We start from the raw sequence: 13,461 nt of genomic DNA, 5'->3' as shown, positions 1-13,461 counted from the left end.
AGTTATCGTTAGTATTATGGGGACTAATCTAGTTGTGAAGGTGTTCTTCACCACCAGTCCGCCATGTGTTATAGACAGGTTCGTCTGTGTTCGGTATTAAATACAGCTATATGTTGGATATGGTATTTATTTTGAAGTAACAACGTATACACAAGTATGATTAATTGTTGGCAAAAGTATGTCGTTCAGAGGTCTCTGGATGTGGTAGAGTGTCGCTGGCTCGGCATTCGGCTATGTTCGGCAAGTCGCTGGATGTGGTAGAGTGTCGCTGGCTCGGCATTCGGCTATGTTCAGCAAGTCTCTAGATACGGCAGTGTGTTGCTGGCTCGTTCGTTCGGCTATGTTCGGAAGGTCTCTGGATGTGGTAGAGTGTCGCTGGCTCGGCATTCGGCTATGTTCAGCAAGTCTCTGGATACGGCAGTGTGTTGCTGGCTCGTTCGTTCGGCTATGTTCGGAAGGTCTCTGGATACGGCAGTGTGTTGCTGGCTCGTTCGGCTGGTTGATCTTCCAAGTCCGCGTAGTGTAGTGGTGGCAGGTCAGGAGCTGGATGTCGACTGGTCTGCTGCTGGGTCGACTGGCGTTGTTTGGGTTGTACCTCCTTTTATAGTGTTTCTGGGTATCATCTGACCCGTGGTGGTGGTTGTTGATGCGTAAGCGAGGAATGTGCTTTTGTCGATGGGGTAGAATTTTCTGGAATGATTGGCGCCGTTCCGCTCGATGTAGTTTAATGGCTGCGGTGTGCTTCGACTGGTTTGTTTCCGCTCGACTGGTAGGGGTGTTCCGCTTCAGTTTAGTTTAATGGCTGCAGGTGTGCTTCGACTGGTTTGGTTCCGCTCGAGTGGTAGGGGTGGAACTTTCTCGAAGGTTTTGGCACCGTTCCGCTTGAGTTTAGTTTAATGGCTGCAGGTGTGCTTCGACTGGTTTTGGAAATGTATTCTGCGTCGCAGTAAATGTTTTGGTGAATGTGACGAGATTCCCACAGCCTCTTTTAATCGGTAATTAGACTATTCGTCACATTGGGGTGGTCACAAAGACAATTTTTGCCATGAAAATCGCGAATACACAATATTTGGCACTCAAGTTCTCGTTACTATTGTTGCGTGCTGGTGGGTGGAGGATCCAAGTAAAAAGCCAACAGTCGTTTCACAGCATTTATTGATGATTAAGGAGTTACACGTATTGCTAGTGTTCAATCCAGAATGACATGATATCGCCTACGTACCGCCTTATAAGGGGTAGATCTCTCAGGACGTCTAATCTGTTTACCTACAGTATAGTCACGTATTCGGATATGTATTCCCACGGTATGAGAAGTGCAATCATTGTTTAGCTTTCATGCACTTAGCTCGTCGCTAATCCCTAAAACCACTTACACCGGTCTCACGGTCTCTCAGGACGTCTACCCGTCTTAATCCGCTCGCAGTTACTCGGCGGCTCTGTTTAGTATACGTTACATTGCCCCCCACTTAGGTCAAATCGTCCCGATTGACCAACAAATCATAACTGATAAATCTGCAGTAGTTACATTTATCTTCGATATCAGTCACAGTTACATTTACCATTACAGTCGTTATCTTTACAGTTACAATGGAAACAATGACATTTAAAATCTATTACCGTTACATTAACGTTACCTTTACAATTTAAATTCTGTTACAGTTAGATTAACGTCACCTTTACAATTTAAACAATTACATTAAACCTTCGTTAAACTTCAATTTACGACACCTTTACAATGTAAACAAAAACATTTAAAATTTCGTTACACTACGATTTACGTCACCTTTACAATGGAAACAATTACATGAAAACTTTCGTTAAACTTCAATTTACGACACCTTTACAATGGAAACAATTACATAAAACTTTCATTACACTTCACTTTACGTCACCTTTACAATGGAAACAATTACAGTTATATTTCTAATCCCCTAAAATTAGTCATCCGATGTTTTACATTTGGAAATCATTCTTTGTCAGCTCTTCGGTCCAAAATTTTCTCACGTGTTTGGTCCATGTTGCTCGTATCACCAAAGTCCAAATTTGCTATGGCAGCCCCGTATTCCTGTCATGTGGTCCAGCATCCTGCTGCAGACCAACGTTCAACCCAGAACGTGCTCCAAAGCCATGTCCCACAAGAATGGCTCCCATCCTCACAAAAGTGACTTGGTCCATGTCTCTCGTGTCACCATCGTCCAAATTTGCTACGGTGGCCCAGTGTTCCTCTGTCATGTGGCCCAGCATCTTGCTGCAGACCAACGTTCAACCCAGAACGTGCTCCAAAGCCATGTCCCACAAGAATCGCCACCATCCTCACAAAAGTGACGGTTGACCCTGGAAAATGTGCACCCCTCAGTCTGCCACTCTGCTGGTGGTGCTTCTTTTCCGTTCCCTTGACCCTGGAAAATGTGCACACCTCAGTCTGCCACTCTGCTGGTTGTGTTTCTTTTCCGTTCCATTGACCTTGGTAAATATGCACCCAACAGTCTGCCACTCTGTTGAATGTGCTTCTTTTCCGTTCCATTGACCCAACTGAAATCCATTTCTTTCTGATGTATTTTCCCGTTACATCTGCGAGATGATCTAAACACTGCTGCAACTGTCCATGTATTTTTTCAGGTACTCGTGTTTCCACTAGTTTCCAACTAGATTTTTTTCGATGTTGACGTATATCAATTGTTCCACTCTCTCTCGTTGAAGTCGCGATCTGGCGTTTCTTCGGTTTCAAATGCCCTCACGTGGTTGATCCAAGTCGCTCGTTTCCCCAACGTCCAAATTTGTTGCGGTGGCCCCGTCTTCCTCTCATGTGGCCCAGCATCTTGCTGCAGACCAACGTTCCACCCAGAACGTGCTTCCGTTGCCATTCCCTCTGAAGCGGTGCCTCTATCCTCCCAAAAGTGACTTGATTGACTCCGCCGACTGACCAACCAACATTTATCCAATCTGATAAATGTGCCTCTCTGCCGTTGCATGGTTCCGATTGAATTCCATTTCAATCCGTTTACTTTCCGACTCTTCCAATTAGACTCGACTAGTTTCCAATTAGATTTTTTTTTTCAGTTCGTTGACATCTGCCCTCAACAAACAGTTGAAGGGAATAGTGGCTTGTAATCGACATCTCTCAGTTGTAGTCGATCTCCGCTCCTCTTCTGACGACGACGCCCTCCCGTGGATCGACGCCACCTACAGCCGCTAATTCCTGCCACCCGCGGTGAATTGGCGAACCGCCCTCGTTCCGGTCGCCCCCTGGACCACTCTGCAACTGCCGGATGCCGCTCTCCGATGCTGCCCTTGACAACGCCTCAAGTTGTCCTCTCCCGGCAGCACCTGCACGAAACCTCCCGTTTCGCAACCTCCCTCCGTCATCCCGATGAATTCTTGCTCCTCCCCATTCCTGATCTCCACTCCTCTTCTGACGACGATGCTTTCCCGTGGATCGTCGTCACCTACAGCCGCTAATTATTGCTACTTGCGGCGAATTGGCGAACTGCCCTCGTCTCGGTCGCCCTTTGGATGACTCTGCAATTGCCGGATGCTGCTCTCCGATGTTGCCCTTGACAACGCCTCAAGTTGTCCTCTCCCGGCAGCACTTGTACGAAACCTCCCGTTTCGTAACCTCCTTCCGTCATCCCGATGACTTCTTGGCGGCCACCGCCGATAATGTCAAAGTCGAGTTGCAGTGATAACTGCAATTCGACAACCGAAAATGTGATGACCGATTCTGTGTGTTGCAGTGAAAACTGCATTTTTTTGTTTCGTGTCTCCATGGCTCGAACTCTCTCCTACAGCTCCCGAAGATGGCTTCGCTGTAGCTTCTCTTCCTTCGCTGGTGACTTTGTTCCACGGCCCATCTTGGATCCCACTTCTGACGACCAGTGTTGCGTGCTGGTGGGTGGAGGATCCAAGTAAAAAGCCAACAGTCGTTTCACAGCATTTATTGATGATTAAGGAGTTACACGTATTGCTAGTGTTCAATCCAGAATGACATGATATCGCCTACGTACCGCCTTATAAGGGGTAGATCTCTCAGGACGTCTAATCTGTTTACCTACAGTATAGTCACGTATTCGGATATGTATTCCCACGGTATGAGAAGTGCAATCATTGTTTAGCTTTCATGCACTTAGCTCGTCGCTAATCCCTAAAACCACTTACACCGGTCTCACGGTCTCTCAGGACGTCTACCCGTCTTAATCCGCTCGCAGTTACTCGGCGGCTCTGTTTAGTATACGTTACACTATGATAGTTATCGTTAGTATTGTTATGTTGTGAATATCTTACAACCTATGTATGTACTTATATTACTCTTTATTCCCGCTTGTTATCTTGATTCTTTGAACGTACGCTTAATTGATATTTTCCTTTAATGTTATTTATGAGACTTCCAAAATCTTTATTGTTTTAGTTGCATTTTTCTCACGACTCAATGCTATCTGCGTGACGAATTCTGTGCATCTACTCGACCATTTCTCGATACATTCAAAACACATATGTTAACACTAAAAATATCGTTTTTAAATAACTTTATTTCTTATTTCCACGCCACCAGCGTGACAAATTATGTTTCCCCCAAATATCAAAACCCTTCTTAATCCGCACGACGAATTGTGTATCTGACCTCAAGGGATACATATGCAAAAATATTGTCTTTAATTAATTTTATAGTTTTACCAGCATTTTTCACACGACTCGACTCCTTTTTAAACCTGCGTAACTAATTGTGTAACTAATTGTGTGTAAACCATTTCTCGATACACTCAAGGGTCAAAGTATTAAAGTCTTAAGATATTGTTTTACTTAACTCGAGTTCCCCCCTAAAAATATTATTTTCTCACGAACTATGATTGGTCCAAATTGTTACCTTTATTAAATATATACTGATGTAAAACATATGGAAGACCACTTGCGATCAAACACTCTAACTAGTAACTTGCGATTGAACAGTGTAACTAGTAACTTGCGATCAAACAGTCTTACAAGGCACTTGTGATTAAACTGCCTAACTACATAGTAAACTACTAACTAGTAACGTGTAATACAAACTTGTACATTAATCTCGTGTATACTTACTATTATTAAAAGAAGATCTTATAAAAAACTGTGACTATAATATTTGTACACCATCTCCTTCTCGACCCCGTAACAGTATGATGGACTTTTCGGCTGCCAGATGTTCCGTTATAGAGATTTTAGTGACTTTGTGACGAGTAATTTGTGACCAGTAATCACCGAACCCTTTTAATCACGGGACAATATTTTAAATACATAACATTCACCCTTCATCAGTAAGTCCAAGTGTTTACTAATGAAGGGTCCTCTTGTTAGAGCCCTATGGGGGATGAACGAATGAGACGACTGGCATGTTAATGCACGTGTTTTATTTATGACAGCTGAAGGCAGAGTGAGTAGCCGCTCTCCGAACCCAGCCGAGTTGGTCCCCACTCGCAGGAAGGTGACCAAACTCGACCATGTCGTATAGCGAGCCGCCACAGCCCTATATATCAAACTTAGATACTGTAGGATCAAATTTGTCAACGAGTCCATTTATTTAGGTGTTGTTCTCGATGTCGGACTTTCATTCAATGATTTATTTATTTTTAGTTAGTTTTAGACCATTGTGGAATTACAGGAAGATCCTAATGCGCCACAGTGACCTACATTTGATAAAGAAAAACAAAATATAAAATACATAAAATAAAAAGCAAAAATGCAAAAGCAGAAAAACATAATAAATAAAAAAAAAGAAAAATAATACATAAGAAAAAAAAATAAACATAGGTGTAAAAATCAAATAAATAAAATGCACAAATCCTATTCTTAGTTTTACAATAAACAAAAAGAAATAGTAATTAAAATATACATAAGAAGAAAGAAAAAGAAATAGTAAAATAAAATAAAATAAAAATGATCATATTGCGAAAGCATTAGATAAAGCTAAAGTGTCCTTTGGTCGTATCGGTCGCTTTTGTGGTCGCTCTTGGGGTCTAGGCTTCCATGAAAAACGCTTGGTGTACGATGCTGTGTTTGTGAACTCTTTGATGTATGCATTTAGCATTTGGGGTCATCGTGTCGAATTAAAGACGGTCCGCCGTACATTAAATAGTGGTCAACATTTTCCTCTGATTGCCCTTACACAGGCCTATCGCACTGCGTCTACACACTCCCTACAGATTCTCGCGGGTACATTGCCACTTGACTTGATCGTCCAAATTAGAGCTGCTCGGGAAAAGCTTCGTGGTGGGATAGATGCTTCCGTCTTGGGGGTTCTTTTCCGTGCTCCTAATCAGTCACAGTGCGATGATGATAGGGATGACAGATGACAGAGAAAGAGATCTAATATGTGTATGTATAATGTGATGATTACAGATCCGGGCGGCTCAGTGCTATTGTGACAAAAAATCAGTTTACCATTATCTATTACATTGAAATACTACTAATACTAATTACTGTAATAGACAATGATGATACCATTTTTTGTCCAAATAGCACTGGGTCCCGCCGAACCTTAGTGATGATTTGTGAAGAAGGCAATAGGGGAAGATATTTGGTGAAAAATACAGATTCGTCTATGGGACAAGTCTAATAAAATGAGACTAGATAAAATTATATGTGGATTTTAGACTGCACGGAACTATTCGACTGTTGTATTTTTTTCTTATTTCATTGAAAAATTAATAAGAGTACTGTAACGAACGTGTTTAAGTTTTTTTAAAAAATCAAAAAAAAAAAATCAAAATTTTTTTTTGCCTTCTAGGGCTTCGCCCTCGGCGCCCCCCTGAGCCTTTGCCTTCTAGGGCTTCGCCCCTCCACGCCCCATGAGCAATTGCCGTTTAGGGCTTCGCCCCCCTTAGTTAATGCCTTTTAGGGCTTCGCCCCTCCGCACCCCCATGATTAAATGCCGTCTAGGGCTTCGCCCCCCTTAGTTAATGCCTTTTAGGGCTTCGCCCCCCGCGCCCCCAAGATTAATTGCCGTTTAGGGCTTCGCCCCCCTTAGTTAATGCCTTTTAGGGCTTCGCCCCTCCGCGCCCCCATGATTAAATGCCGTCTAAGGCTTCGCTCCCATGATCAGTTGCCTTTTAGGGCTTCGCCCCCCACGCCCCCAAGATTAATTGCCGTTTAGGGCTTCGCCCCCCTTAGTTAATGCCTTTTAGGGCTTCGCCCCTCCGCGCCCCCATGATTAAATGCCGTCTAAGGCTTCGCCCCCATGATCAGTTGCCTTTTAGGGCTTCGCCCCCCGCGCCCCCAAGATTAATTGCCGTTTAGGGCTTCGCCCCCCTTAGTTAATGCCTTTTAGGGCTTCGCCCCTCCGCGCCCCCATGATTAAATGCCGTCTAAGGCTTCGCCCCCATGATCAGTTGCCTTTTAGGGCTTCGCCCCCCGCGCCCCCAAGATTAATTGCCGTTTAGGGCTTCGCCCCCCTTAGTTAATGCCTTTTAGGGCTTCGCCCCTCCGCGCCCCCATGATTAAATGCCGTCTAAGGCTTCGCCCCCATGATCAGTTGCCTTTTAGGGCTTCGCCCCTCCGCGCCCCCATGATTAATTGCCGTCTAGGGCTTCGCCCCCCTTAGTTAATGCCTATTAGGGCTTGCGCCCCATGAGGCTGGGCCCCACGGGGCTGCGCCCCTTGTGGCGCCCCCTTTTGAGCCCCATGGGGCTGCGCCCCATGAGGCTGGGCCCCCCGGGCCCCCTTCGGGGCTCCACGGGGCTGCGCCCCTTGTGGCGCCCCCTTTTGAGCCCCATGGGGCTGCGCCCCATGAGGCTGGGCCCCCCGGGCCCCCTTCGGGGCCCCACGGGGCTGCGCCCCTTGTGGCGCCCCCTTTTGAGCCCCATGGGGCTGCGCCCCATGAGGCTGGGCCCCCATGGGGCGTAGTATCTTTTTTGCGTTTGTATCTTTTTTTTATAAAAGCTTCCTCTTATTATCGATATTCCATCAAATGCACAACTTTTTGCTTATTTATTTCTTATTATTTAAGAATGTATAAATTAAGTCATAATATACTCAAATTTTTTAAATGACATCAATATTTTTTATGCAGCGGTAGCTGTTGATAAGCAATTATATTATAACTAAATTTGTCACTGATGTTAGGTATTTTAAATTTTTAATTAAACAATTATTGTTTTAATCTGAAAATTGATAAATTTTGTGTTTTAATGTTTTAAATTTAATGACATGTGCATTTCAACAGTTCGAACTATGATGATTCCATTATTTGAGAGCAGATCACTTTTAATCTTACAATTAATGATGTATTATTTTAATTGAATATTGTTTATTTATTAAAATAAATATTATTACAAAATTAAGTAATAAATTTAAAAATGATTTTAAAAATACATGTCAATTGATGATCTTTTTTCTTTATCTATTTTGTATGCTCATATTATGTTTAAATGATTTTTGTTTTGTTTTCAACTGAATACAACTTATTTCATATGAAGAAAAGATTTGTAATTTTGGCTTTTATTTATTTATTTTCATTATAAGATTTTATATTACGGTTGAGAAGCCCTGCCATATACACTAATGCAATGTAATCTGCAGTTCATACGCTCAGAAAGTTTTTTTTTTCAATTTAAATAAGAAAATATTGGATACGGTTGAGAACCCCTGTCATTTATACTAATTTAATAACGCCCGCGATGTGTACGATAAAAAGTAAATTATTCATTTGAAATAAAGAAAATTTTGGAGACGGTTGAGAAGCCCTGCCATATAAACTAATGCAATTTAATCTGCAGTTCATATGCTCAGAAAGCTTTTTTTTCAATTTAAATACGTAAATATTGGATACGGTTGAGAACCCCTGTCATTTATACTAATTTAATAACGCCCGCGATGTGTACGATAAAAAGTAAATTATTCATTTGAAATAAAGAAAATTTTGGAGACGGTTGAGAAGCCCTGCCATATAAACTAATGCAATGTAATCTGGAGTTCATACGCTCGGAAAGTTTTTTTTTTCAATTTAAATACGTAAATATTTGATACGGTTGAGAACCCCTGTCATTTATACTAATTTAATAACGCCCGCGATGTGTACGATAAAAAGTAAATTATTCATTTGAAATAAAGAAAATTTTGGAGACGGTTGAGAAGCTCTGCCATATAAACTAATGCAATGTAATCTGGAGTTCATACGCTCGGAAAGTTTTTTTTTTCAATTTAAATACGTAAATATTGGATACGGTTGAGAACCCCTGTCATTTATACTAATTTAATAACGCCCGCGATGTGTACGATAAAAAGTAAATTATTCATTTGAAATAAAGAAAATTTTGGAGACGGTTGAGAAGCCCTGCCATATAAACTAATGCAATGTAATCTGCAGTTCATACGCTCAGAAAGTTTTTTTTTTTCAATTTAAATACGTAAATATTGGATACGGTTGAGAACCCCTGTCATTTATACTAATTTAATAACGCCCGCGATGTGTACGATAAAAAGTAAATTATTCATTTGAAATAAAGAAAATTTTGGAGACGGTTGAGAAGCCCTGCCATATAAACTAATGCAATGTAATCTGCAGTTCATACGCTCAGAAAGTTTTTTTTTTCAATTTAAATACGTAAATATTGGATACGGTTGAGAACCCCTGTCATTTATACTAATTTAATAACGCCCGCGATGTGTACGATAAAAAGTAAATTATTCATTTGAAATAAAGAAAATTTTGGAGACGGTTGAGAAGCCCTGCCATATAAACTAATGCAATGTAATCTGCAGTTCATACGCTCAGAAAGTTTTTTTTTTCAATTTAAATACGTAAATATTGGATACGGTTGAGAACCCCTGTCATTTATACTAATTTAATAACGCCCGCGATGTGTACGATAAAAAGTAAATTATTCATTTGAAATAAAGAAAATTTTGGAGACGGTTGAGAAGCCCTGCCATATAAACTAATGCAATGTAATCTGCAGTTCATACGCTCAGAAAGTTTTTTTTTTTCAATTTAAATACGTAAATATTGGATACGGTTGAGAACCCCTGTCATTTATACTAATTTAATAACGCCCGCGATGTGTACGATAAAAAGTAAATTATTCATTTGAAATAAAGAAAATTTTGGAGACGGTTGAGAAGCCCTGCCATATAAACTAATGCAATGTAATCTGCAGTTCATACGCTCAGAAAGTTTTTTTTTTCAATTTAAATACGTAAATATTGGATACGGTTGAGAACCCCTGTCATTTATACTAATTTAATAACGCCCGCGATGTGTACGATAAAAAGTAAATTATTCATTTGAAATAAAGAAAATTTTGGAGACGGTTGAGAAGCCCTGCCATATAAACTAATGCAATGTAATCTGCAGTTCATACGCTCAGAAAGTTTTTTTTTTCAATTTAAATACGTAAATATTGGATACGGTTGAGAACCCCTGTCATTTATACTAATTTAATAACGCCCGCGATGTGTACGATAAAAAGTAAATTATTCATTTGAAATAAAGAAAATTTTGGAGACGGTTGAGAAGCCCTGCCATATAAACTAATGCAATGTAATCTGCAGTTCATACGCTCAGAAAGTTTTTTTTTTTCAATTTAAATACGTAAATATTGGATACGGTTGAGAACCCCTGTCATTTATACTAATTTAATAACGCCCGCGATGTGTACGATAAAAAGTAAATTATTCATTTGAAATAAAGAAAATTTTGGAGACGGTTGAGAAGCCCTGCCATATAAACTAATGCAATGTAATCTGCAGTTCATACGCTCAGAAAGTTTTTTTTTTTCAATTTAAATACGTAAATATTGGATACGGTTGAGAACCCCTGTCATTTATACTAATTTAATAACGCCCGCGATGTGTACGATAAAAAGTAAATTATTCATTTGAAATAAAGAAAATTTTGGAGACGGTTGAGAAGCCCTGCCATATAAACTAATGCAATGTAATCTGCAGTTCATACGCTCAGAAAGTTTTTTTTTTTCAATTTAAATACGTAAATATTGGATACGGTTGAGAACCCCTGTCATTTATACTAATTTAATAACGCCCGCGATGTGTACGATAAAAAGTAAATTATTCATTTGAAATAAAGAAAATTTTGGAGACGGTTGAGAAGCCCTGCCATATAAACTAATGCAATGTAATCTGCAGTTCATACGCTCAGAAAGTTTTTTTTTTTCAATTTAAATACGTAAATATTGGATACGGTTGAGAACCCCTGTCATTTATACTAATTTAATAACGCCCGCGATGTGTACGATAAAAAGTAAATTATTCATTTGAAATAAAGAAAATTTTGGAGACGGTTGAGAAGCCCTGCCATATAAACTAATGCAATGTAATCTGCAGTTCATACGCTCAGAAAGTTTTTTTTTTTCAATTTAAATACGTAAATATTGGATACGGTTGAGAACCCCTGTCATTTATACTAATTTAATAACGCCCGCGATGTGTACGATAAAAAGTAAATTATTCATTTGAAATAAAGAAAATTTTGGAGACGGTTGAGAAGCCCTGCCATATAAACTAATGCAATGTAATCTGCAGTTCATACGCTCAGAAAGTTTTTTTTTTCAATTTAAATACGTAAATATTGGATACGGTTGAGAACCCCTGTCATTTATACTAATTTAATAACGCCCGCGATGTGTACGATAAAAAGTAAATTATTCATTTGAAATAAAGAAAATTTTGGAGACGGTTGAGAAGCCCTGCCATATAAACTAATGCAATGTAATCTGCAGTTCATACGCTCAGAAAGTTTTTTTTTTTCAATTTAAATACGTAAATATTGGATACGGTTGAGAACCCCTGTCATTTATACTAATTTAATAACGCCCGCGATGTGTACGATAAAAAGTAAATTATTCATTTGAAATAAAGAAAATTTTGGAGACGGTTGAGAAGCCCTGCCATATAAACTAATGCAATGTAATCTGCAGTTCATACGCTCAGAAAGTTTTTTTTTTTCAATTTAAATACGTAAATATTGGATACGGTTGAGAACCCCTGTCATTTATACTAATTTAATAACGCCCGCGATGTGTACGATAAAAAGTAAATTATTCATTTGAAATAAAGAAAATTTTGGAGACGGTTGAGAAGCCCTGCCATATAAACTAATGCAATGTAATCTGCAGTTCATACGCTCAGAAAGTTTTTTTTTTTCAATTTAAATACGTAAATATTGGATACGGTTGAGAACCCCTGTCATTTATACTAATTTAATAACGCCCGCGATGTGTACGATAAAAAGTAAATTATTCATTTGAAATAAAGAAAATTTTGGAGACGGTTGAGAAGCCCTGCCATATAAACTAATGCAATGTAATCTGCAGTTCATACGCTCAGAAAGTTTTTTTTTTCAATTTAAATACGTAAATATTGGATACGGTTGAGAACCCCTGTCATTTATACTAATTTAATAACGCCCGCGATGTGTACGATAAAAAGTAAATTATTCATTTGAAATAAAGAAAATTTTGGAGACGGTTGAGAAGCCCTGCCATATAAACTAATGCAATGTAATCTGCAGTTCATACGCTCAGAAAGTTTTTTTTTTCAATTTAAATACGTAAATATTGGATACGGTTGAGAACCCCTGTCATTTATACTAATTTAATAACGCCCGCGATGTGTACGATAAAAAGTAAATTATTCATTTGAAATAAAGAAAATTTTGGAGACGGTTGAGAAGCCCTGCCATATAAACTAATGCAATGTAATCTGCAGTTCATACGCTCAGAAAGTTTTTTTTTTTCAATTTAAATACGTAAATATTGGATACGGTTGAGAACCCCTGTCATTTATACTAATTTAATAACGCCCGCGATGTGTACGATAAAAAGTAAATTATTCATTTGAAATAAAGAAAATTTTGGAGACGGTTGAGAAGCCCTGCCATATAAACTAATGCAATGTAATCTGCAGTTCATACGCTCAGAAAGTTTTTTTTTTCAATTTAAATACGTAAATATTGGATACGGTTGAGAACCCCTGTCATTTATACTAATTTAATAACGCCCGCGATGTGTACGATAAAAAGTAAATTATTCATTTGAAATAAAGAAAATTTTGGAGACGGTTGAGAAGCCCTGCCATATAAACTAATGCAATGTAATCTGCAGTTCATACGCTCAGAAAGTTTTTTTTTTCAATTTAAATACGTAAATATTGGATACGGTTGAGAACCCCTGTCATTTATACTAATTTAATAACGCCCGCGATGTGTACGATAAAAAGTAAATTATTCATTTGAAATAAAGAAAATTTTGGAGACGGTTGAGAAGCCCTGCCATATAAACTAATGCAATGTAATCTGCAGTTCATACGCTCAGAAAGTTTTTTTTTTCAATTTAAATACGTAAATATTGGATACGGTTGAGAACCCCTGTCATTTATACTAATTTAATAACGCCCGCGATGTGTACGATAAAAAGTAAATTATTCATTTGAAATAAAGAAAATTTTGGAGACGGTTGAGAAGCCCTGCCATATAAACTA

The 13,461-nt window shown here is 39.2% G+C and overlaps 1 protein-coding gene across 1 annotated transcript in view; it reads left to right on the top strand.

The window, feature by feature from the left end:
• LOC143916579 (uncharacterized) overlaps positions 1–13,461 on the top strand; it is a 590,438-nt gene that overhangs the window by 275,698 nt on the left and 301,279 nt on the right. The window lies entirely within an intron of this gene.

The sequence above is a fragment of the Arctopsyche grandis genome, chromosome 9 (genome assembly GCF_051622035.1).
Source record: "Arctopsyche grandis isolate Sample6627 chromosome 9, ASM5162203v2, whole genome shotgun sequence".
Taxonomy (NCBI): domain Eukaryota; kingdom Metazoa; phylum Arthropoda; class Insecta; order Trichoptera; family Hydropsychidae; genus Arctopsyche; species Arctopsyche grandis.
The sequence above is the reverse complement of the archived record's forward strand: the minus strand, read 5'-3'. Positions and strand labels throughout refer to the sequence as shown.